The sequence below is a fragment of the Rhinolophus ferrumequinum genome, chromosome 12, assembly GCF_004115265.2.
Source record: "Rhinolophus ferrumequinum isolate MPI-CBG mRhiFer1 chromosome 12, mRhiFer1_v1.p, whole genome shotgun sequence".
NCBI classification, from domain to species: Eukaryota; Metazoa; Chordata; class Mammalia; order Chiroptera; family Rhinolophidae; genus Rhinolophus; species Rhinolophus ferrumequinum.
This window is the reverse complement of record NC_046295.1, coordinates 38,124,458-38,151,020: the sequence shown is the minus strand read 5'-3', so window position 1 is coordinate 38,151,020 and position 26,563 is coordinate 38,124,458. Positions and strand designations below refer to the sequence as shown.

Here is a 26,563-nt window from a genome sequence, read left to right as displayed (position 1 = left end):
GAAGCTGCTAAATGGCAGAAAGTCAAGGAGAATTTGGATCAAATATGACTACATCTGGTGATATTTTCACTGTGTTTCTTTTTATTCTTTCTGCAACATTGCTAAAAGTGACTAAATTATAAAAGGAAAACTGATTTATGTTATATTGTTAGATCATGGCCTTTGGAAAATCATTAAGACATAAACAGTATTTTAGTTACGATTTTAATTTTACTTCATGAAGTTTTTTAGTGTCTAAGGAGGTAATATTAGAATTGGCAATAGAGTTAGAGATCTTTAAATATATACCCTTAAAAATACATACTGCTAAAGAAATTCGTTTCATTGTGACTGTCTTAGAGTGTTTGACTAAGATTTATTTTTAGGATGTAGAAACATTAAAAGAATAAGATTAAGAAAAGAAATATATGCTTAATATAGGTCAGGATGAATAAGAAGGGGGTTTGAAATAACCTCATTAACGTGGTGTAGGCAATTTTCCATTCCAATCCCAACAAACCTGAGGTAAATAAAGCAAGTACTTCCAGGAATAAAAATAGAAGACATTATCAGTTTATTAATTGCAATAAACTTGTTTGGTTTCTGAATTTTGATTGACCTTAAATGTGTTTTGAAAATTAAAATCAATTGAAATAATTCCTGTAGTAAGGTTTTCCCAAAAATGCCATCCACAACTCATGGCCTAGGTATTTTGTTTCGGATTGGTATCCTGCATAATACCATTCAGTAACTTGGTTTGGCAAGCTTATATCTGAAACACTACAGGTAATATTTTGTTTAGTTTTTGGGTTTTTTTTAACAGACCTCAATGTTGCTTTTATTAATAAAGATTTAGGGCAGTAACGTTAATTGGAGTGAAGAGGACTTTTTAAAATTATACATTAAGGATATTCAGACAATCACCTAGAGTAATGGCTTTCAATTTTTTGTTAAAATCCCTAAAAACATTTTGGTTCGTGACCTAATACATGCATACGCACACACACAAAAAAAGTTTCACTGAAGAGATTATCTAAATCCGTCACATAACAAAAAAAAGTTTGACTGAAGAGATTATCTAAATCCGTCCACATGAGCATAGTTCAGGAGAAGGTCTTTCCCCCTAAAGGAAGAAGTAAAACTTAAACAGAGGCTTTAAAAAAAAAAAAAAAAAAAAAAGTAAAAGTTTCACTTATTTATGGGAGGGGAGAATTTTACCAACAGAGAAGGGAACAAACTGTGCAGGAAGGCATGGAAGCAAGAGAGAATGTTTCTCTTATTAAGAAACATTATGTTCAGTAGAATGAATGAATAGGAAAGTGCTCAGAATCAGAAATAGGCTAGAGACCAGGAAGCAGAGAGGGTGGAGGAACCACGTATCACATGTTAAAAAATTTATTCAAGAGGGCTTATGAGGCCCATTGAGAGATTCTAAACAGGAAAGTGTCATCACCTAGCAACAGTGTGGAGTGTGGATTAGAAGGGGTATGAGATAGATATTAGTGAGTGATTTTATAACATTAAGTTAAAAGTGGCTGAGCTGAGATGTGGCTAGGGGTATAGAGATATAGTAGATAGGCCTTGATTAAATGAAAAGAATGTAGAGAGGAGGAGGGAGGGAAATGCAAATGGAGGTTTTCAGGATCTGTAGCTTAACAGGGAGGTCTGTGCTAGAGACTGAGGTTTTTAGATTTATGCATCACTAGAGTCTAAGTTGTAGTTAAAGCCATGGGTATGGTTGAGATAAAAAGACAGGAAGACAGAAAGAGACCAAAGTGGTAGTTAAAGCCATTGGTTTGAGTTAGTTAAAAGATAAGGGGAAGACAAAAGACAGTCTGGTTTGGTTTTTTGTTTGTTTGTTTAAATAAATAAGTAAACTTTTGAAGAGGTCATCAGAAAAACCAAGATTGAAAGTTAGTTTCAAGAAGGAAGGAAAGGACAGTGGTGTTTAATGCCACAAAGTAATCTTGTGAATTGAAGACAGAAATACCCATTGCACTTTGAAGTTATAAGGTGGATGGATCAACAATTTGATGATAGATCTTAGATCACAATTCATTTGGGGCCAGATGAGGAGTAGTGTGAAGTTTGATTCTGAAGGACACTCAGAAGTAGTAGTTGGAATGTGGATATACTTTTTTTTTTTCCACGATCCTTGAATATATCGTTTATAAACAGAAGAGTTGAACCAGTAAAGCAGGAGAGACAGAAGGTACCGGAAACTTACAGAGAAGATAACTGATTAGACAGGGTCTCTGAAGATGCTAGAGGCATTGGAATCCTCCAGAATATGTGTGGAGGGAGTGAGACATCTTGTGAGTGAAAAAGCAAATTAGGATTTGATTGATTTCTAGGGTCCAGAAAGATTATCATATACACGGCTGCCTGTTCCAAGTAAAAGAACATCTTTTTTGCATCTAGTGTGCCAGGAATTTAGGTGATGTCTCCTTTAATATTCCAGCAACTCTGCAGTTTACAGATTAAGAAAATTGAGGCTCAGAGAAGCAATTTGTCTAACGCCACACAACTGGAAGGTATCTAAGCTGTGATTTGATTGCATTATGTGTAGTTCCAAAGCCTGATAGTTCTAAAACTTCTTATTTGATTTTTGGGGGACCGGTTAAATTCCCAAAAATAAGGCAGAATAATAAGAGGCTATGGATTTAATTTTTGCCCAGTAAAATCATCTCAGAAAAATTAAAACTTAGTATCTATTACCAGTTTTTAAAATTTTTTACAAAAGTTTAATTTTTCACAAGAAAGCTATGTTTAAAATGTTAGAAAAAGTATAAAGGACATACTCTGAATAAAAGGCAAACCTTTAAATTTATTAAACCTGCTACTTTTGTCCTTAGCTTTTCTTATTTTGCCGAATAATGGTAAAAACTTTATCATAGACTAACACCAATCCTCAAGCCGCCCCTGCCAAGAAAGACTCATGAAATAACAACTTTATATATAAAAATGTAGTACATTATTACAGTTCCATACCAAACTTCATTTGTTATAGCTGAACATTTTATTGTTAAGAATTAATATTGTATTTCCCCATATTAGAAACTTCTTTCATGTTTTGTTTTGCTGCAAATTGATTTGTAAGTGTTCTCATTACCAAACTTCAAAGAAATTAATAAAATGACTGATAAACTGAAGCAACTGAAAAATACAGAGCATGAATTCATGAACTGTTTCCTTTTGTTAATTTATTTGATACTTTGGGTTTTATTTATTATTGCCTATTTTTAAATTTGCTGAGAGCAATTGTAAATCAAAGTATTTTCAGGAATAGGAAATCAAATTGCTCTAACCGTATTTTGTAACATGGCTTACTGTCCTACTTTGTCCCAAATGGGGAATATTATCCTGCATGCAGAAATGCATTTGCTTATAGAAATAGAAATATCTCCCAACCAACTATAATAGTGTGTACATCTTTAATCAGCATGGGTAACTCATTTTTTAGGGTTTCTACCAGAGTGAGGAACTGAGCTAGGAACCCTGTTATTCTCTTTAAATCTGAAGTTCTGCTTGTGATGGCACTGGAAAGTAATGAGAGTAATACGGGCCGGGGGGGCGGGGAATCAATGTTCAGGGGCTTAACAATTATTGCCGACATTCTCCTGTCCTGAAGGCTATGGAGATGGATAGCATGGCATTCACTAATAGCCCCTGATATTGATGCTAATGGTGGAAAAGAAGGAAAGAACTAGGTTTCTTGTCATCTGAGTATCACAGTCACTGCGTGGTCTACTTTTACGTTTGACTGAGGATGGTCTGCACCAGCTGAGGTTTCTTTAGCAGCTACAGTTGATCAACCTGACTGGATAGCAAGGCAAGACACTTTTAAAAACAGAATTGCTTTTTGTGGTGGCATTAGGGCATTATCTCTTATCATTTAGGGACAATCTGGCGCACTCGGGGGCTGGGTACAGGAGCAAATCACTCATTTATTTAAATGCCCAAATCATTTTAAAGTGAATGCTTCAAGGATACACATTTCAGAAGAAATTGTCAAACATAAGAGAACGTTCAGTTTTGCCAATACAACACTTAAATTAACTCCTCAAACTAATTCATGAATACTAGGCTCTCTAACATGGCCTCCCAAATGAATCAGTTGGGAAGCATTTCAGCTTCTTTTTTGCCACCATCCAAATAACCTTTGAAAAACAGGATTTTCCAGCCTTGACAGAGGATGCTCATGATATAACTTCACATATAAAAATACAGTATTATAGTTTTATAATCAGCAAGTTGACCTGCTATGTTGCAGTTAACGGGCATTAGCCAGATAAAACATATCTCTGATTAGCAAATTAGGAAATTGTATATATGGTAATTATCTTCAACTTAATTGTTTGTTTATCTCTTAGGGATTGTAAGTGTATCTGAAGGTATTTTTTTAAACACAATTTGTTAGTGTGGTTTCCAGAAAGATCAAGCCATAAATTACACGCATTATTAATTTGGTTCAAAACAACAAAACAAAATCTAGTTTGATTCTATTTAGCATCATCTCAGTTTATATTCTCTCAAGTCTTTAGGTGTACCTGCAGGTTATAAACTCTTCTCTTTCATTTAGTTAGTAGATTATTGATCAGGTGCTGCCTATATACTGCTGAAGAAAACACACAAGGTCACTGGCCTCATAGTAATGACAATAGGCATTAATCCAGGAAGCCCACAGCTGAATACATGGCAGAGATCACAGTTTGCAATTATACTAAAGGGAAAGAACTGGGACTATGAGAAAGAATAACCTAATTTAGATTTGGGGGTGCACAAGATCTCTCAGGAAAAGTGGCAATTTGAAACTGGAATAGTGAGAAGTTAGAGAGAGAAAGAGAATAAAGCATGTATGCAGTTCCTGATGTGGAAACAGCTTTCATGCTTTCAAGAAACTGAAAGATTGTAAAGAAAACTGCAACTATAGTGGTGAAAGGGGAGAGGATCAAAATAAATTGGGAGGGGTAAGCAAAGGCCAGATCGCGCAAGATCTTTCAAGACCCATAGAGACGTTAGATTTTATTACAAGGACAGAAGGAAACCACCAAGGAGTTCTTAAATAGGAGATCACCTTGTAGGCTAATGTAGAAAAGAAAAGATTAGGAGAATTGTTTGTAAAAGGAAAAATTCACACTCTCAAATATGTTATTTGTTTACTCACACAAAATGTTCCTTCTGTTGTCTTATTCTACATAACCCTGGTCATTCCTTTTGTTTGTAAAAGCTGGGAACTACTATCAAAGGGTAGAAAATGTAACCCTAGTAAATCAAGAGAATTGTGTATGTGTGCTCATCTACATACAATTAAGGATGACAAAAATTGAATAACTTCCCAATTGAGTTATCTTTTTTGTTTGTTTAGACTTTAAGTGAAAAATACCTGCTATTTGATACTGTTTTGACTTGTTTTTAATAATGTTACCACAGGTTCCCTTTTTTACTTTAGAAATGTCTTTTTTTGAGTATTTTTGTATTGTTGATATTTTTAATAGAATGTACAATAAGATTCCTCTTTCTGTAGTGGCAAGGAGAGGAGGAAAACCATATCTAGTTGTATAAAGAAAGATAATGTGAATATAGGATAACATGCCAAAAAAAAAATCCAGGCAGATTATTGAGGAGAGTGAGGATTTAGTATAATAAAATATTCTTGCTGGAAAAGCTTTGGATCTTAATGGTTCTGTCTTCTCGCATTAAAATTGAGACAGTTAAGTGCTTAAGAACTTATTTTATATAGAATCGTAAGTAGAACCTAAGTTTCTGGGCTTGTGCTGTTTCTACTATTCCTTTATTTTATTAAAATGAGATACGTATAATGTGAAATAAGATTTCTTCAGAAGTAGAAAATTGCATGAAATGCCAAAAAACAATTAGGTGAATTTAATATTTCATACCTAAAGTAGCATGTAAGATAATATTTAGTAACCCAGTTGATGACATTTGGAAGAATGATCTTTAATGCTTGCTTGCTTTCTTCCTCATCCCAGACAAATATTTACACCAGAGATAAACTAGACATGTAAACTGCCAAAAACTAGCTATCAGATTCTTCTCAAATCAGGTATCAAGAATTTGCCTTAACTGTTTTCTGCAACCTCTGTTCCCCTTTCCTCCATCCTTCTCCAGTTACATTACTTGGCATACCGTGTCAGTACATTGTTCTCTGTCAGCTTCACCTAAAATACTTACTTTTCAGACCTATTCTAGTAGAAATTGTCTCTAAAAGAAAACGAAAGAGTCTACAATATCCACTTGTTTGCTTCTGATCTTTAAAAGAATATAAGACAGTATTTATTAACTGAAATATCCAGTAAATCTAGATGCTCTTTATTTTGGATAGTAGAAAGTTACATATGTTACTAATTTGGAGAATAGTACTTTTAAATGTAGTCAAGTATTGATATTTAACCGAAGGGTGTGGTTTATACATTTTGCAATATAAATCATCATCATTCATTTGTTAATTTTCTCCTTTCTTAACAGTGTGTTTAATGTACCTCCATGTAGCAGGTTGAGGTTTGCCTGTTTGAGGTTTGTTTTTGAAAATCTTAAAATTTAAATACATAAAATTCTTCATAAAATTCGACGTTACTGTGCTTTACTTAAGACATCAGTACCATCAAATTCTAATGTAAATTCAAGTCGGCACAGGCTTATATGCAGTTGCCTAATTGACTACATCATTCTGTATATTACATGTGTAAAGAACTACAGTGGTTTTCTATACATTATTAAATAGATTTGTTTTGTGGACCCTGAAAAAGAAAAAAACGTATTAAGACGGGCTCCTGGTGGCTCTTTGGGCTCAAATTAAAAACAAAATGAAACCAAGCCTAGCAACCATTTCTCTACAGGGGCCTCTCACACAAACTGCATTCTAGGAGAATGCTGCATTAAGCTACCTGCCTCCTGCACTGAACTGCATTTCTGCACTGTGTTGCTGCCATCTGAGCCAGCTGTTACAGAGGAGTTCCTGGAATCCGAGTTCAACCAATAGGACTAAGACTTTCTCTGTTCAATCAGCTGTATCCCCATCAGATACATTCCAGACAAATTCCAACCATTCTGACCAATCCGGAAAGTGCCTTTTGGACCAATCAAACTGCAAGGATTTGGAGTCCTCATTTGCATGAGGAGTGACCACCTCATTTGCATGAGGAGTGACCAACCAGGGACCAGGACTGGGAACTTATGTCCACATAAGTCAGCTCCCCTCTGGCTCACAGAGCACACTTTCCCTTTCCACCAAATCCTGAAGACTGCGTTTCCCCAGCTGGAGCAGAAACACCAAAGATGTCTTGCTGGTGCAGAGCTGAGCAGACTGGACTGGACTGGAGCGGAACAGATCAGAGCAGAGCTATCTAGGCAGAAAGAGGCCGCCTTGCCCCAGGGCCACCTCGTAGCAGTGCTGTTCCACAGCCATACTGCTTCTTAATTGAGCTATATTAAACACTATTGATCTGTTCCATAGGCATCCTGCCTTGCTGTATCACAGTTGAACTGTTTGCACTGAATAAAGTTTCCTTTTTCGCTACACCCCAAATTAGGGTTTCCTGTTGGCGTTGAATTGGTGCCAATGACCATTGGTTGACAGTTTTTAAATTTCTCATTTATCAAATCCTCCCCTTTTCCCAATTTTTTTCCACCATGCACCCTTTGCTTTGGTTCTTTCTCACCACTGTACTTTTTACATGTATTATTCTTCAAGCCTGGAGGGTTTTTCCCTCTGCTTTTGGAAATCATATCTAACTCTAAAGTTCTAACTCCTTCACAGAGTCTTTCAAATTATTGATACCTACGCTTATCTGATTTCTGATGCTTAAAAATCTACCCCACATTGCATAACACCTAATTTTTCATAAGACAAAAAGACCCTGTAGAGCACTGATTTTTTAAATTATATATTAATTCATTATAATACATTTAAAATACTGTGTACCAACTTACGAAAAAGCTTGTGAATTTACGAGGTGTGATCAAACAATACAGTGAATGTTTAAATGAGAAAAATTTATTACAGTAAAAGACTCATTGCCATTAATCCCCCTCGCTTCAAAGACACTTATCCCATTGTACTTGCCACTTTCTGAAGCAGTTCTGGAAGTCCTCTTTTGTGAGTGTCTTAAGTTGCACCCTGTCGTGGCTGCCTCAATGTCCTGAATCATTTTGACTTTGAGGAAGAGCCAAAAGTCACACAGTGCCAGATCTGGTGAATAAGGTGGATGAGGACACACCATATTGTTTTTATTTGACAGAAATTGCCATATACCAGAAGTGATGTGTGACATGGAATGTTGTCATGATGGGCGATGATTTACGGCACACTTTAAAACACACGTTCTCTCAACCGTAGCTGACACCCTAAACTGACTGAACCAAACAAGTTGAAACTTGTCAAACACTGTTACTAAAGTTCTATGCATCGCTTCCCATGTTGAAGATCCCTGCATTTCAGTTGGATGGCACTCGGCAACAGCATTTACCATATTTTGTGATCACAACGGAAGGGTTCCGTATCACTCATCGCTTGGGGTGTACAACAATTTCTGTCAAATAAAAATATTACGGTGTGTCCTCATCCACCTTATTCACTGGATCTGGCACTGTGCGACTTCTGGCTCTTCCCCAAAGTCAAAATGACCATGAAAGGTAATCGTTTTGAATCGATTCAGGACATTGAGGCAGCCACAACAGCGCAACTAAAGACACTCATGAAAGAGGACTTCCAGAACTGCTTCAGAAAGTGGCAAGAATGATGGGATAAGTGTGTTTGAAGCGAGAGGGAGTAGTTTGAGGAAGGTTAATGGCAATGTGTCTTTTACTGTATTTTTTTATTTAAATATTCACCATATTGTTTGATCACCCCTTGTAGAATTTAAAGAGACTTTAACAAACATTAATTAGGCCAATTACTTTATGTTTTCAAATGAAGAAAAAGACTCTGGTTTAGTGATTTGCCCAAGGTTTTAAAGACTTAAAATTGACTCCTAATCAGTTACATATATTGTTTCTGTTTACTCAGGTGTTTACACCTTTCTTTTGAAATAATTCTGGTTCTTGTTATGCACTCCTGTTTTAAGAAAACTTGGCAAAATGTTGGTTTGTTGAGTCCAGGAAAGGTATTAAGCACAACTGACAGTGACAAGTGTTTGTTGCACATTTTCTAGGAGTAGTGGCATTTCTTCAAACCTTTACTTACAGATTGAGTATAGCTAACTAAGGTAGCTGGCAACTAGAGAAAAAGGAAGTGGTGGAATGGCAGTTTATGTAGACATACAAACTGTTGATAGACAAGCTAGCCATAGGAGCAAAGAATTGCTGGCTTGTTACACAATCTACCATGTGGAAGAGAGGTAATGAACCTTGTTAAGGAATATTATACTTTATTGACATGGCATAAATGCCATAATTCCTTCTGTATCCCTACTGAAAAGATACTATATATGGAGAAGGGTTTGATAGATACTAGGAATATACTTGTATACTGCTTATGATGCAGTTCTGCGGTTTTGTTGTCCCAATTAATGTTTAATATTTGTATGCAGATTTGAACCATTTCCATTTTCAGTCTGTTCTATAAGGTGACAGAATGTCATAACAAGGAAGGAAGTTGAAAGTTTTTTGTTCAAAAAGGAGTCTCTGAACAAAAGGCCTACGTAGAAAGAAGGTAATAATATCCAAAGGAACCAAGGGAGAAGGTAACTGGCAGAGAAAAGAAAGGTTGGAGCCTGGATACATTTGATAAGAGAAAAGCCCAAGAATTCAAAGAACATTTTGCAGAAAGAATACATTATTACTTTGTTTCCATTCTGTTTAGGTACTCACTCTTAGTCATTCTTAGCTACTTTATACTGATATTCAAAATTAAGAAGCCTGTGTGCTAGAATGTAATTCAGGTGCTGTGGAACACAAACCTTTGTATTAGAGATAAAGAAGCTGACGTTTAGGAAGGAAAAATGACTTTCTTGATGTCTCAGAGCTAGTTTAGTATCAGCATAGCGACTAGAATCCAGCCTTCCTAATTCCTGGTCTGGTGTTCTTTATACCACAGACCAGTTATTGAAATTGGAAAGAAAAAAAAGTGTGGAGGAGAAGACCTGATAAATATATATCCCCAAGTGGGGAAGTTGCTATTCAAGAGCTCTAAGCTGGCTCAGATTCACAGTTGGTTTATCCCACTAACACCATTCCCATGCCCATGTCCATGCTAACAGGTGCCCCAGGGAGCCTGCCAAGCTTTCATAGAAAATAATCATTCAAGGACAGATTTAAAGCTTGGAGGTAGAATTCTGTTACTGATGGCTGATAGGACCCCAGCTCTTACTAATTCTCTCAACAAACAACCTCAGCTTGAATTTCAAATTTGAGTTAGATCTTTCTTATTGTACTTTATTCTCAAAGCAACCATTATGTATTATTGCAAGGACAGCCTCTTCAATTGTCCTCCAGCATTTGACACTGAACGTTAAATCTTTAAACTTCAAGGCATTGAAGTTAAGACTCATATTAGTTTCTGTGCAGTAGGCAATGTTGTTTTGTTGAGAAGTCATCCATTTCTCTGACCTCATTGAAACAGCTGCTACTAGAGAAGTGTTTTTAAAAAGAGTTAAAATTGAGGGAAAGAATAGCAAAAACAACAAAGAGCACAGAAAACCTTTGGGGGGGAAATTGTCATGGTAAATCTAATTGGCTATAAGAAAATGTAGCTAATTTTTCTTTAGCATAGGGAGAGAACACTCCCCCAACTAAATTTTATGAGGTTAGCATAACCTTAATACAAAAACCTGGCAAGGGAAGCACAAAAGAGGACAATTAAAGACAGTTCTCAATCGTGACATAAAAAAATCCTGTGCAAAATATTAGCAAAGTGAATCTACAATGTATAAAAAAGCATACATTATCATCAAATTAGGATTATTCTGGGAATGCCAGGTTGATTTTTGTGGTATTTATCCTACTAAAACTTTTAGAAAGCTAGGAAAAGAGGAAACTTCTTAATATTTAGAGATTAAAGAGTACCATAAAAATTCAATAGGAAAAATTTTGCTTAAAAGGAATATTGTCAGTGTTTCACCATTAAAGCAGGAGCTTATAAATGACAGTATACTGGAGTCCAAGCCAGTGCAGTAACGCAAGAAGCAGTAATGAGAGAATAAGGATTTACAAAGTTGTTGTACATCAAGTAAGGATACAAAAATGTATTCCATTTCTATACATCAACAGTTAAGAAATGGGATTTTTAGAAAGCTAAAATAAATAGAGATACTTTGTTTAAGAATACAAAGATTTTGGTTCTTCTCAAATTGATTTCTAGATTCAGTGCCGCTCATCCACATCCCAACAGTCTCACAGTCGTTAAGGTGTCACAGTTAATCCAAATGACAGGTCGCCATGGGTTTGGGTGTGTGGGTGTTACTGCAAACTGATGCCGCCTTTGAGAGCAGTTTGGTAGTCCATCTCAGGTACATTTTATGAAATAGAAATTTGACAGTATTGAAGCCTGTATCCAAAGACTTACTAGAATCCTTACACATTTAAAGACCACTAAAATATGTCACTTTCTTCTGCGTAACAAGTAAAATTAGCCTTTTGAAAGTGATTTCAGAATCTTCAGGAGAAGAGAACAACAAAGTTGTGAATTTATAGATGCCAGTCCAGGTTTTACTTTCCTTTTTTTCTGGTGGCCAAGACCATTTCCTTCCTCTCCCCAGATACATATTCTCATGTTCTAAACAATTATCTCACCTTTATTTTTTTCATCCAATCTTTGATTTGATTTTTTTTTAAAAAAATTATTTGTTTTTGTTGTTTTGGTATATGAAATGGGAGGTTCATTCATCCGTATTTTTCTTTCTCCACTGACTTCCTTATACTCTCCATGTTCACACTGTAGCAAAACATTTCATTGGCCCATACTAATCTAACTCAATGAACAAAAAGCATGGGCTCTGGACTAATAATGCTAAGTATGAAGCCTGGCTTCACTATTTACTAGTATTGTGATCTTGAGAATTTAAACTTACCCGCTCTGATTCCTCATCTGTAAATTGTGCCATGAGGGGAGAGGGTGGGGGGGGGGATAATGGCACAATCACATACGGTTGTTATGATGATTAAATAAGGTTAATACTTATGAAGTCTTTATAATAAAATCTAGCTTGATATTTTGATAAATGAACAGTAGCCTGTCTTCCATAACCTAGCAAAATTTCAGACCTGCAAATTTATATTCTTCAATGTCAAAAGTTAGTGATAATGTTATTTGATTTTTACAAACTTCAGCTCAGCTAACATTGGCTTTTGAGTGACTTCTATGTGACAGTCATTGGTAGAAGTAGGTATATTTGAATGTTCAGTATATGCAGTGAAGGGTCTGTCCGTGAGATGTGATTCAAAACAATATGTCCTTGTGGTTATAATTTACAGAGTGGTTCATTTGATTAATTGTATAATAAAGAGGAAACATTTTTTAAAATTTACTTTTTATTGCAGTATGAGTGACTTACAATTTTATATTAGTTTCAGGTATATAACATAGTGATCTGACATTCATAAACCTTACACAATGTGATCACCATAGTAAGTCTAGTAAACAGCTTTCACCATGCAAAGTTACTATAATATTATTGACTATTTTTCCTATGCTGTACATTAAAGAGGAAACATTTTTAAAGCCAAGAAGTCTGGCCCCTTTTGAAACAGGACTTTTTAGGCCCTTCATATATGTTTTCATGATTTTAGAAGATACCTTTTAATAATTTGTACAAACTGGAATTTAATTTTTCAGTGATAATTCACTGTTACAGATGTAAAATGTCTAAAAATTTTGAAGCCTAGAGAATTTACAGGGTACATGTTTAAATTTTTTGAAAAATAGAAATATATGAACTTTTTATTTTAGAAATTAAATATTTTGAATAGTTGACTGCTCATACAAGTTTTATATTTTATATATTAAAATTTAAAGTATATTTAAATCAGATTTTTAAATTTACTTTGAAGTGTTAACTCAGTTTTGTTTTATTTAACTATACAAGTTGCTAGATACAGCATCTCTTTGTTTCCAATTGATGGGAAGTAAAATATAATTCAAACAAAATAAATCTACATTAGAGTAAAACAAAATATTATTATACTTTTAAAAAATATTGTGCCCCTCACACACGCGCACACACACACAAACACACACACACAAAATGAAAGCAGAGAATGGAACAGAGGTTTGTTCACCCATGTTCATAGCAACATTATTCACAATAGCCAAAAAGTGTCCATTGATGGATAAACAAAATACACACATACAGTGGAATATTATTCAGCCTTTAAACGGAATGGAATTCTGACACATGCTACAACATCATGAACCTTGAAGACATAATGCCAGGTGAAATAAGCCAGTCACAAAAGGACAAATACTGTATGGTTCCACTTCTATGAGGTACCTAGAGTAGTTAGATTTATAGAGACAAAAAGTAGAATGGTAATTGCCAGTAGCTGGGGGAATGAAGGAATGGGGAGTCATTGCTGAATGGATACATCATTCCACTTGGGGAAGATGAAAATGTTCTGGAGAAGACTGGTGGTGATAATTGCATAACAATGTAAATGTATTTAGTACCACAGAACTGTACACTTAAAAATGCTTGTAGTGATAAATTTTTTATGTATCTTTTATCACAATTAAAAGGAAAAAAACATTGTTTATCCACAGTGGCCTGGAGATAGAGAAATCACTCATTTTGGAAAGCAGAGCTGTGAGAAATGGGACTCTCTCTCACCCCCTCACAAACACCTGCACTCCCCTCTGCAACCTCATCACCTTCCCACCCATCCCCCCAAAATTGCAACTCATTAACTATAACTTGCTAAATATAAATTAATGTTCTTGTTTAGGTGCTTTGTTTTTAGTGGTCAGGGAGACTTTTAAAATCTCTGAAGTTTTTCAAATTATAAATTTCATTTTTTTACATGCTATGGAAGATTAAATCTGAAGTTTATGAGAAGAAAAAGACGTCATAAAGACATGTCATAAAGTTGTAGAACTAGAAGAAACTTTAATATCTACTGCAAACTTCTAATTTTATAGAAAAGGAAAATTAGGTATAAAGAGATTGACTTCCCTAAAATCAAATTTTTAGTAGTAAAACTAGAACTAAAATCCAGGTCTCTTGATTCTTAGCTTCATGTTTTCTGGACTACACTGTACTCATTGGAATAATTTACCAGGTAGAATCCCTGTTTGCATTACTGGACCAAATAGTTAAAGCAGTACCATGTTATTGAATATTTGTAAAGTATCTTCTGTTACCACTGAAAATGGTTAAAAGAACAAACTTGTTTGTTCCATAGGCAGATGTGGATGGGTAGCTGTGTGTATGAGTGATATTGAGAGTTTCAGATACTTGAGACTTACTCTCAAAGTACTATATCCTCGGAAATCATCTAAGCCTCGTCCGTCCTAATTCAGACTTGAAGTTTTCTGCGTCAACAGGCTTATACAATTGCAAGGAAACTCAGTTTAGTTCTCTTCTCATATAAATGAACAGTCAGTGAAAAAACAGTCCAACATGAACATTCAAGATGGACAGAACAACAAATTTGTCTTAATTAGTATTCTAAGAGAGATTTGAGAGGATATTGCACCCATAAAACAAAAACAGAGTTTTAATGTTAAAATTGATTTTACACTCTGGAATACTAAAGTAGTGATCTGTAAGATAAACTAGAAGAATTTCCCTAAAACGTAGAGCTGAAATAGTTGGGGAGAAGGAGAGAAAAAGCTTACAAGTATAATGGATAGTACGTAGGATTCCTAAAGAGGAATTCCTAATGGAACAGGGAGGAAGGTAGAGAGAAAAATAAACAAATAGTAGAAGAAAAACACTCTGAGCTAAAGAAAATCCAAGGGCTTTGAGCTAAAGGATCTGTTAAATACAAAAGAGAATGGATGAAAAATAACACATTTATTAGATTGGTGCAAAAGTAATTGCAGTTTAAAAGGTTAAAAACAATTGCAAAAACTGCAATTACTTTTGCACCAACCTAATATATGTAGTATAAAATTTCAGACCTAAGTACAAGTATAAAAGGAAATTTCATAAATTTTTTGTGGGAAAGAGGTGGAAATAACTTAAACAAAAACCAAATCGGTTTTAGACACCAACATTGGATGCAGATGTGGGCTGATAATTTTAATTTTGAGGGAAAATTTAAAAAACAGCCTATGATTCTGAAGCATGCCTAGTTTGCTATAGGTGTAAAATCAAAATAACTTTATGAAAGTGTACATAAAAATGTGGTTTACAGCCCCAGGCACTTAGGAAGGAGACATGGCAAAGTGATTGAGATATATTCCAGCAAAACCAAACAAAAGAGAATCCCACAAAAAGGTTAAACTATGAGATTGAGAAACAACAGAGGGATGTAATGGAAAGAAATTCTAGGTAAACAGACAGCTGGGCTGTAAGTGGCCCAGAACATAATTGTTTCAGATGAAAACAACTCACTGGGATCTAAAAATATCTTCAAAAACAACATGGTTTCTTTAGCACAGATTTTAAGAATAAGAAGCTGGAATATGTTAAATATGATAAAAGTTTATGGATTTTCTGAAAATTAAAGGCAGAAACTCCAGGAAGAATAAAGAGTCTTCAGAAAATCCAAATATGATGCAAACTGTGCCTTATTTCGGAACAATTTTCAGCACTTAGAATTTAATGACATAGAATAACTACTCATTCTCTGGGTTTTATCACACTGCTTGGATGGCAATGAATAAAATTATAAATACTTTCTTTGTTACCCAACTTTTAAAAATCCACCTATAGATAAAACAGAAAAACTTGAGTTATAAAATAAACTGCAAATAATATAAAAATGAGAAAGTAATTATACAGCCAACAATAATAGTAAATGGTGACATGGGGAACCAATAGAAACTTCCCAAAGTTGATAAAACAAAAAATGGAGATTCAGGTATAATATTTAAAGTTATATAAACAAGCAATAAAAAATAAAAACAGAATGATCAGAGAAGGGAAAAAATCGGGTAAATTCTCTGAATCTTTCATAGCGAGGATACCTTATGATAAACAGGATAAATATATGGCATGAAACACCAGAACTAAAAACAAATGACCCAAGCTCTATGGGGCCAGCTGCCCAGCCCTGAGCATGGGGTTGGGGACCCGGGGGTTGCGCGGAGTGGGGTGGGCCAGGCCCGGGGAATGTCCAGGCCTGGCTCATTGAGACCCTCGCTCTGCTTTGCTCCGCTCGGCTGGTGTCTGCAGGGCCTGAGACTTGCCGTGTTCTGAAATGGCCGAGCAGTCAGACAAGGCCATCAGTGCTACAGCGTGGAAGAGATCCAGAAGCACAACCACAGCCAGAGCTGCTGGCTGATCCTGCACTATTTGCCCAAATTTCTGGAGGAACATCCTGGTGGGGAAGAAGTCTTAGGGAACAAGCTGGAGGTGATGCTGCTGAAAACTTGGAGGACGTTGGACACTCTCCAGAGACTAGAGAATTGTCCAAAATGTACATAATTGGAGAGCTTCATCCAGACGACAGATCAAAGATAACCAAGCCTTTGGAAACTCTTATTCGAGGCAGTGGACCAATTGGGTGATTCCAGCCATCTCAGCACTGGTTGTAGCCGAGATGTATCACGTCTACACAGCAAAAGGCTGTATCCTCAGAATCCAATGAAAGAAAAGACTGCTTTGGACCAAGGGGAAAGAAACCAATGTTAACTGCTTGGACTGACAGAAACCTTCACCTGAAAAGTAATTTTAATACACCTCTTTCCCTTTCCTCCTTTGTTAGAAACAAAACAATAAAGTAAAATAAAAAATATTGGGGCGGCCGGATGGCTCAGTTCATTGGAGCGCGAGCTCTGAACAACAAGGTTGCCGGTTCAATTCCCGCATGGGATGCTGGGCTGTGTCCCCTGCAACTAAGATTGAAAACGGCGACTGGACTTGGAGCTGAGCTGCGCTGTCCACAACTAACTAGATTGAAGGACAATGACTTGAAGCTGATGGGCCCTGGAAAAACACACTGTTCCCCAATATTCCCCAATTTTTTAAAAAAAGTTCTCTCTACTCTTGAATTTTGCAATGTGCCTTTTTGTTCATCAACTTTATTTTGATGTTCTGTGACTATGTAATTTACTTATTATAGGCATGATTTTTTAAAAATATATCTGGCTTTAAAAAAAAAGAAAAAACTAATCGAAAATTATAATTTCTGCAATTGAGCCGAGTTTGGGTTGAGATTTAGGGAAGACACTTTTTGTTTTAAATTTTTATTTTTCTCAAATTCATACAAGCACATGGTTAATAAACCAAATGATTCTGTGAAGTTTGTTATGAAAATTTGCCCGTGCCCCCATCTCCTTGATATATCCCTTTCCAGGGGCCTTTACTTTCTTTTGAAGGATTCTTTTGATGCTTGCCTCTATGTCTCTAGATAACACTGTTACATTGCTACTTCTGACATGTTGACATCCTACTTAACGGAAGAGGATGTAGCCCCCACCACCCTTACACACATCCTTCTGATTCTCCCTACTTCCCCATGTAAACCCCCATATCAGTATCTTTGGGTCTTTTGTTCAGATTAGTCTGATACCTCAGAAAATGCTCTGCCAGTGTAAACCTCTAGTCTTCTGAGAGAGAATATCTAGGGAACCAAATTCTTAAATTTACTTTTAACCAATCCTTATTTTAGCCTGGTGGGGAGATTTCTTATTTTGTCATTTCCTATGAAGTGTGAATTTTTTTAAAACCATCTCTTTTAATACTTTTATAATTACAGTGTTATTTTTTAATATATCAAACCTTAATTATGCAGCTTGTTTAATAATTATTTGAATGTAATGGTAGTGTTATCACCATTTACATTTCTGTCCTTTGACTCGGACTCCAATTTATCTTGCAGCAGTTTCACTTGCCTGAGAACAAAAGCGTTGCTGTTTATAGTTTTTTACTTTATTGGAACTGCTTATTTTATTGACTACTTGGTAAGGAATGGCTCATTGGGTACTTGGTCATATGCAGTGTTGCCGTAAATCGTTTTATACTGTTTTTTATAACTCTTAAAAAGTCAAACCAATATACCAGTAATATGACCCTCTTTGAAAAGAAATTGTGTTCTCATCATTTACAATCATCAATTATTCTTAAATTTTCCAAAATGTATTACTACCTTGATTAGATAATACTGATTATATTGTGCTATGGATGGCTATTACATTTAGCCCTCCGTGTTCATGTGGTCTGCATCCGTGGGTTCAACCAACCAGGGATTAAAATAGTCAGAAAAAAGTGTTAACATTTAAAAAAATGTTACATTGTTGCTGATGTGCACTATGTATTTAGGCCTATAGCAGGTGGCATCTGTAATGAATGTGTACAAACTTTTCTTGTCATTCTCTAAACAGTAACAGTATAACAACTATTTACATAGCTTTTATGTTAGGAATAAGTAAATTAGAGATGATTTAAAGTATACCGGAGGATGTGTATAAGTAACATGCAAATACTACGCCATGTTATATAAGGGACTGAAGCATCTGCGGGTTTTGGTATACTCAGGGGTCCCCCTGGGATACAGAGGGATTGAATTGAATAAATGTTCACTTGAAAAGCTTCCCAAGAACAGATTTTACTTCTTATAAATGAGGAGGGAATGTGTATTTGAGGAATGTCTCTACTGGTGTGTTATGACAGCATTTCTGTGAACTTTGAGGGTAAGCATGTGTTGGAAAGTCTTTCCATAGAGGTGCCAGAAACTGGTGATTAAGGTGGGGAAACGTGTGTCCACGTTTTATCTTATGCTCAGCAACATTAGAGATGTGACTTTGAAAGCTGAGCTAATTGCACTTTCCAGAGACTGAAAGCTCGATGAGAATCTGGAATTAGCATATGCAGAAATCGACAACCTGTCCTGCTTAATCTGGAAGACTTGATTCACTTGTTAGGGCACTGCTTAAGTGGATCATCAGCATTGTTAAGTGTTTAGTATACTGCCTGGATTATGTTCAGAAAATAGTTGGCTAATAGTCACAAGTGTTTTTATAGTCTCTTATGGTTTACTTGCAACGCCAGCTTATGGGGAACCTTTCAAGAACGGGAATCCCTCTGACTGTGCATTAAAATGTATAGATAGCCTAATTGATATGAATTGCTCGTTTTTAATAAAAATGGCTTTTACATTAAAATTGGGTTAGCTGTTGTAATATTTTTGTCAAGATAACATTCTCCTAAAACAATATTGTGTACATAATCTCATTTAGTTCTATGTGGTTCACACTGCTCAATAGGAGGATCTATAAAAATTGCCTACCGTGTTTTCCCGAAAATAAGACCTAGCCAGACAATCAGCTCTAATGCGTCTTTTGAAGCAAAAATTAATATAAGACCTGGTCTTATTTTATTATAATATAAGACCGGGTCTAATATAATATGTAACATAATACAATACCGGGTCTTACATTACTTTTTGCTCCAAAAGATGCATTAGAGCTGATTGTCTGGCTAGGTCTTGTGTCAGGGAAACACGATATATGCACTTTGAAAGGCCAGGAAGGTTACAACATTTCAAGCTACGGTGTTTCCCCGAAAATAAGACTTAACCGGAAAATAAGTCCTAGCATAATTTTTCAGGATGACATACTTTGAACATAAGCCTTAATGTGTCTTTTGGAGCAAGAATTAATATAAGACCCAGTCTTATTTTTGGGGAAACACAGTAGTATGGATATAAAGCAAGTAAGCTCTGATCCTGAATTGCCTGGGTTTGGAAGGTTCTAGCTCAGCACTGCCTGATAGCACTTTCTGCAGTGATGAAAATGTTCATTCTGCACTTTGCAGTTTGATACCCACTAGTCATATATGGTTAGGTGACTGAGAAAATGCATGCCGTGTTTCCCCGAAAATAAGACCTAGCCAGAAAATCAGCTCTAGTGCGTCTTTTGCAGCAAAAATTAATATAAAACCTGGTATTATATTATATTATATTATTACATATTTTATTAGACCCAGTGTTATAGTAAAATAAGACCGTGTCTTATATTAATTTTTTCTCCAAAAGACGCATTAGAGCTGATTGTTTGTCTAGGTCTTATTTTCAGGGAAACAGGGTATGTAATTTTAATTAAAATTTAAATAGCCATATATAGTTAGTGTCTCCTATGTTGAGGGAGGGAAACCGTAAGTATAGAAATGGCTCCATTGACTTGTGTAGGACTTCTGATCCAAATTGGTTTGCTTGACATAGTTTATAGGCTTCTTCAGCCTTAATTTCCATCTTCTGTAATATTGTTGTAGATCCAATTTTCTCACCTCTGATCCTTACTGCATAACTTTATTTAATAAAAATAGTAAGCTCATAACTAACACTAGGGTTGAGACTATTTTGATATCTCTGGTAGATAGATGCTTGTCATTAAGTATCTCTAGAATCTTAATAGTATTTAAAAATTATAACTACCTTAAACAAAGTAAATGACCTAATTCCTTTTCAAAAAGAAATGGTTTTGCCAAAATTTCTCCTTTCAACTTGAAATTTTAAAAAATACAATATTACATTTTTAAGTTTTTCAGTTTCCATTCCCATGTAGCACAGATAATGTGGTCTGTGTCTTCCATCGGAGTTGAATTTTCCTAGCAGAGTCACTTGATCATGTCCTGTGATCTCTCTGAGTGGATGCCTCTGCTCTGATTCCTAGGACAGTCTAAAAAAAAAAACACAGCCTACCCCCAAAGAGACAAAAGAGTTCACAAGCTATATTTCTATACAATGCATATACAAATAAGATAAAAAATGTGTTAAAACAACATCATACTAAACACCTAGTTTCTAAGTTACACTTAGTGGAAATCTTGACCATTATATAAACGTCTTGGATGCTCCATCTTGACTGAAAAAGCATATTTCCAAACTTCTTTAAAGGTGAATATTCAGCTTCTCTCTATGCACTAAACTCTAACATATATGGCTCACTAAAGACCATAACACTGATGGTTTCTGCTTATCACTGCACGGTGGTAAGTGCTGCCACAGCTCGCATAGTAAGTCTTAGGGTGGCAGTACCTAACTCACTTGGTACCCTTAACGGATACTGAAGTGAGTTTCATTTTCCTTGGCTTTGGTATTGATACAACCCTAGGCTACTGAGCTCTTACATAATTGACCACCTATAAATAGTGGTAGTATGGTGATTTCTTTTGGATTCGTCTATTGGGATATGTTGGGCTCCTGGCTTCCGTCTACAGGCTGACCTAAAATCCGATTTCTTTTTCTGCTTTTTCATCATTGAATATCTTCTCTGCTGTTACTTCTGACTAGGCCATTCTGATCTTCACTATCTCTTGCTGTTAATAATCAAACATCCACCTCATTTGTTCATTTCTGGTGTGAGGCTCTGCTAAATCTATTTTATTTTTTTCTGGTTTCTTCAGTCAGTTTACCTAAAAAACATCAGGCTTTAAAAAACCAAAGATGAGTATCAAAAATGGGTTTGTGGAGGCTTTTTTTTAATGGTAGCAAATGGACAGTCTTTCCATTTTGTGCGGTCTTCCCGTTTTCAATTACTTTTTGCCTTTAAATACTCAGATTTATTTATAACTTAAAAAAAATAATCTCTGAAAAGTGTTGCTGTGAATTCTGAATCATTGGGACTTCCAGAAGCCTGATTGCTAAATAAATGGGCCTATAACTAACTGGAAGTTGTTGCTGGTTCTCTAGGTGACAGAAGACATTCTGACATTTTACGGAACAGAATACGTAATGTTACTTCCCCAAATTTATTAGTGAATGAAGCCAAATTCAAAATAATTCATCTTGGACTTTAGAATGCAGTTCTCAACATGAAATCAAGTAGATTAGAATTTTAGTGGTTCATGGTATACTACCTACAGGCTAAATTTGACAACATAGTTGTCAAAATATCACACAAAATGAAGATCTAAGCATTTAAAAATGTTGAGAGAAAACCTTCTTTAAAAGACCTTTGGTAGTTCTGTTCATTAAACAAAATCTTGAACCCTAAAAGAATCAGTTGTCCTTTGTAGATGGTAGTAATGTGAGTCAATCTGCGTGACCAAGAAAAAAAAGATCGAAGGGAAAAGTTTTTTTCAGTAAAATGTTAATACATCAGGAATTGACAGGAGTCATTTCAGTAATTTCTTCTGTCAGAAGAGAGGAAGGAGATATAGTAGGTCATTCTATTTAGGGACCTTTTTTTTTTAACACTAGTCTTCCTGTTTTGCTGAGAAAGAACTCAGATGTTCATCTTTTTTTTCTTTGTCATTGAGCAGGAAAAGTTACCAGGAGAAGCAGGTTCTTAAATTATTATTTCATACAGTTTTAGGAAATTCCTCCTACTGTAAGTGAAGTAACTTGAGTCCCCTGCCAAAAGAAAAACCTTAATTTTCACAATGGACCATCTGTTTAACATTGAGTTGACCTTTCAGTTTGTGAATTGATTTCAAGAGAGGCAAGGTTTCTTCCTCCCGGGAAGACTGGCCTATTCTGAGCGTCGTAATGCACTGAATGATTTTAGTAACCAGCAGTGCTTTTCCCACACACACCCACCTCCCCAAACTTAGGTTCATAGGTTTTTATTTGCTTCTATTTTGTTCATACAAGAAACCTAAGTAGGTGTCACAAAATATATTTGCTTTCTTTATTAACATGAGATTTAGTAAACTTTTTTATTTTGTGGGGGCTTCTTACATGCAGAGTTGTTAATCTTATTAATTTACAAACTCATTCATCCAAAATATATTGGAAACACTGTTATGTGCCTGGTACTCTGCTGAGCACTCGGAGTCCAGTGGTTAGCAAGCAGAGGTGATTTTGCCCCCAGGAACTTCTAGACTAGTTCGCGGCACATAGCATCATCGATTTATAAGCATAGACCCTGCTCTTGTTTTATTAAATTTTCCATTTTTCCCTTGGACCTCCTTTCCCCCTCCATAAACATCCACTCAGCTGTGCATGTCCTTACATATTTGTACTTGAAGATACATAACATTTATGTGGTTTTTATTTGTATTAATGGTAGCATAGATCTGTTTATTCCTTACTGTTTTCACTTAGTGCTATATTTTTAAGCTCTAGCCATCAAAGTCACTACTTCTGGCTCTGCATAATATTCCATTGTCTGTTTCCAACACATTTACATTAATTTCCCCAGTGATGGAATCTGTGTTGCTTCCTACACCTTAATATAAATAATGCTGCCGTGAACACCCTAGTATGTTACCTTAAGGCTCGTGCAAGTATTTCTTTGCAGTACTTAACCCAAGCGCGGGATTCTGGGTCACAGGTAGACAAAATGGCTTACTAAGCGGTTCACAAAGGTTTCTGTTTCCCCCCATTTTCACCAATACTTGATATTACTCACTTTTCTAGTTTTCATTTTTCTTAAAGTGTTGAAGTGATATTTCTTGCATTTCTCCAATAGTTGGTGAGGGTGACCCTCTTCATATACTTGTTAGCCTTGTTTATCCTTCTGTAAATCACGTATTCGTATCTTTTGCCCATTTGTTTTCTTGAGTTGCCTGTTTTTTCTTGTTTTTGCAGAAGTTTCTTGTATTTTAATATTAACGCTCTGACAGTTTTGAATGAAGTAATAAATCATTTTTCCCATGCATTTTTTTCACTGAATTAGAAACCCTTTATATAAATGAAGCTAAATCTACCAGTGGTTTTTATCTTTTATGGATTTTTTTAAAGTTATATTAATTTTTCCTTTTAGGTCTATAATCCCTCTGGGTTTTATATTCTACATACTGAGAGGTAGCGATCCAACCACTTTGCGTATATGGTAAATTTCCTAGGACCATCTTCTTAGGGATCCATCCTTTCCTATTGCTTTGAGAAACCAGCTATATCATAGGAGATTCTCATTTATACGTAGGTCTGTTTATAAGCTCTGTATCCTGTTACTAGGTCTGTTTGTTTCTGTGCCAGCACCAGTCTGTCTTTATTACTTGTCTTTGTGCAGTCTGTCTTAATACCTGGGAGGGAAAATTCCCAACTACCCAACAAATACATGAGTATTTATGCTCTTTCTTTACTAAGTTACCTTAACTTTCCAAAGACTTTACTTTTTCTAACAGCTTTAAGATATAATTCACATACTATATAATCTACTCATTTAAAATATGCAGTTCGGTGGTTTTTAATATACTATCAATAGAATTGTGCAGCCACCACCCAAATTAATTTTAGAAGATTTTTCTTACCCCCAAAAGAAACCCCATACTCTTCAGCCATTGCTTCCCAACCCTCCCAGCCACCATAGCCCTCGAAGCACTAATCTATTTCTGTCTGTATAAATTTGCCTATTCTGATAATAAATGACCTTTTGTGACTGGCTTTCACTTAGCATAATTTTTTCAAGATTCATCCTCTTTGTAGCATGAATCAATACCTGTTTCTTTTCATGGTGTAGTAATATCCCATTGTATGGATATAACACTTTTGTTTATCTATTCATCAGTTGATGGACATTTTGGTGGTTATTTTGGATATTATGAATTACACCGCTGTGAACATTTCGTGTGCAAGTTTTTGTGTGGATATATGTTTTCATTTCTCTTGGGTGTATACCTAGAAGTGGACTTGGCTTGATCAAATGGTAACTGTGTTTAAGTTTTTAAGGAACTGACAAGCTGTTCTACAAATTAGTTGCCACTGACAGGTTCCAATTTCTCTAGAGCCTTGTCAACCCTTGATCTGATGGGTCTTTTTTACTGTAGCCATGGCAGTCGGTGTGCAGTGTTATCATTGCGGTTTTGATTTGCATTTTCCTGATGACCAATCATGTTGAGCATCTTTCAGTGTGCTTACTGGCCATTTGTATATCTTTGGAGAAATGTGTATTCAGATTCTTTGTCTATTTTTTAATTGTTTTTTGTTGTTGTTGTTGTCCTTTTTTATTGCCTAAGAAATTCGTACATTTCATCAAAGTAATTTAATTTATTGACACTTTTTTTTAAACTATGTAGGTCTGCCTTTTTCATTATTTTGTAATTTGCTTTTCTCTTGATTGGTCTTATCTGAGTTATCTTTCCACAAAACAGTGGTTATGAGTTCAGGCTCCAGTCATCCTACCACTTAGAATTTCTACCACTTACCAGCTACCTGACCTTTGGCAGGTTACATAACTACTCTGTGCCGGTTTCCCCTAATGGTGTAATGATAGTCCCTATGTCAGAGGGTTGTTGTTAAAAAGATTAAATGAGTTAATATATGAAAATTGTTTCAAACAATGCCTGACACTTACTAAGTGCTCAGTGAATGATAGTTGCTATTGGTAGTAGTGGAAGTCTTTTCTGAGATTCAGGTTTTGGTGGGTCTCTTAATTTCTCTGTTACTTTTTGTTCTCTATTGTTGATATTGGCCATTAATTTCTTTTTCTTTATTTGTTTGTGCCTACTCTCCGTTTTGAGTTTAACATATTAATAAATATTCAAAGCTAGACGTTTGTAATGAATAACTATACTTAAGGTATGTCCTACAAACTACAGTTTTTATGGTGGTTATATCTGAGTCATACTTACACTCATGTTTTTCTTCCACGTTTCAAGCTTATCTGAACAAGTCAAGTGACTGGTGCCCCAGTACATTTTCACTTCTTAAATACTCTTTAACTCTTCTTCCAACCTTCTCTATATTAGTATTCTCCAGAGTTTTGATTTTGGATTGTTAGGGATATGGTTTGCTACCTTTTTTTTCCCCCTTCATTGCCTACTTACAGAAAAAATACATATTAACTTTTCCTTTATTTGTCATACATAGCTCAGATATCTCATAGAATCTTCTAAGATTTATTTTCCTCCTTGCTGGAATATTTCAGAGAGTCTTGGTTTGGTAAACTTTCTGGCATTTTTATTCAGATGAGTTTCATATAAAATTACACTTAAAATTATATAAATTTAACAAGATATTTCAGTGATTTCAAAGATTCATTTTCATCCTTGCTGGACTATTTCAAAAAGGTCTTGGTTTGGTAAAAATATCTTGTATGCCTGCAGATATTTGTATTTTATCCTCATATTAAAATGATTTATCACTATGTAAAATTCTAGCTTCAAAGGTTTTCTCCTTACTTTAATATTATTCCTCCAAATGTGTTGCTATTGAAAAGTCATGTTTATCTGATTCCTGTTCCTTTGTAGATAATTTGTTCTTAAGTATCTATTTGGGACTCTAAGCTATTTCAATCTGAACTTTCTTTACTTATGAGGAATTTTTAGATTATCTTAATTTTCTCCTCTCTATTTTTTCCCTGGGACTCCTATGGGACTGATAATGGCATTTCTATTTTTATCCTCCTTAAATTTTATTTAATATATTCTGTCTCTTCCCTCTCCCCCTGAAAAATTCCATATTTGGGGATTCCCTGATCCCCAAATCGACCTGATCTTCCAACTCACTAATGTGTTCTTCAACTGTTACTGATTCTCATACCCACCAGTTTAATTCTTTAATTCAGTAGTGATTTTTTTTTTATATCAGGGATTCCAGTTGGATTTTTCTTTGACAGTGTTTTCCACATCATCCT

General features: G+C 35.3%; 1 protein-coding gene and 1 pseudogene across 1 annotated transcript in view; both read left to right on the top strand.

Moving 5' to 3' along the window:
* ABHD17B (abhydrolase domain containing 17B, depalmitoylase) overlaps positions 1–26,563 on the top strand; it is a 44,599-nt gene that overhangs the window by 6,204 nt on the left and 11,832 nt on the right. The window lies entirely within an intron of this gene.
* LOC117032104 (cytochrome b5-like) lies at positions 15,067–16,831 on the top strand (annotated as a pseudogene).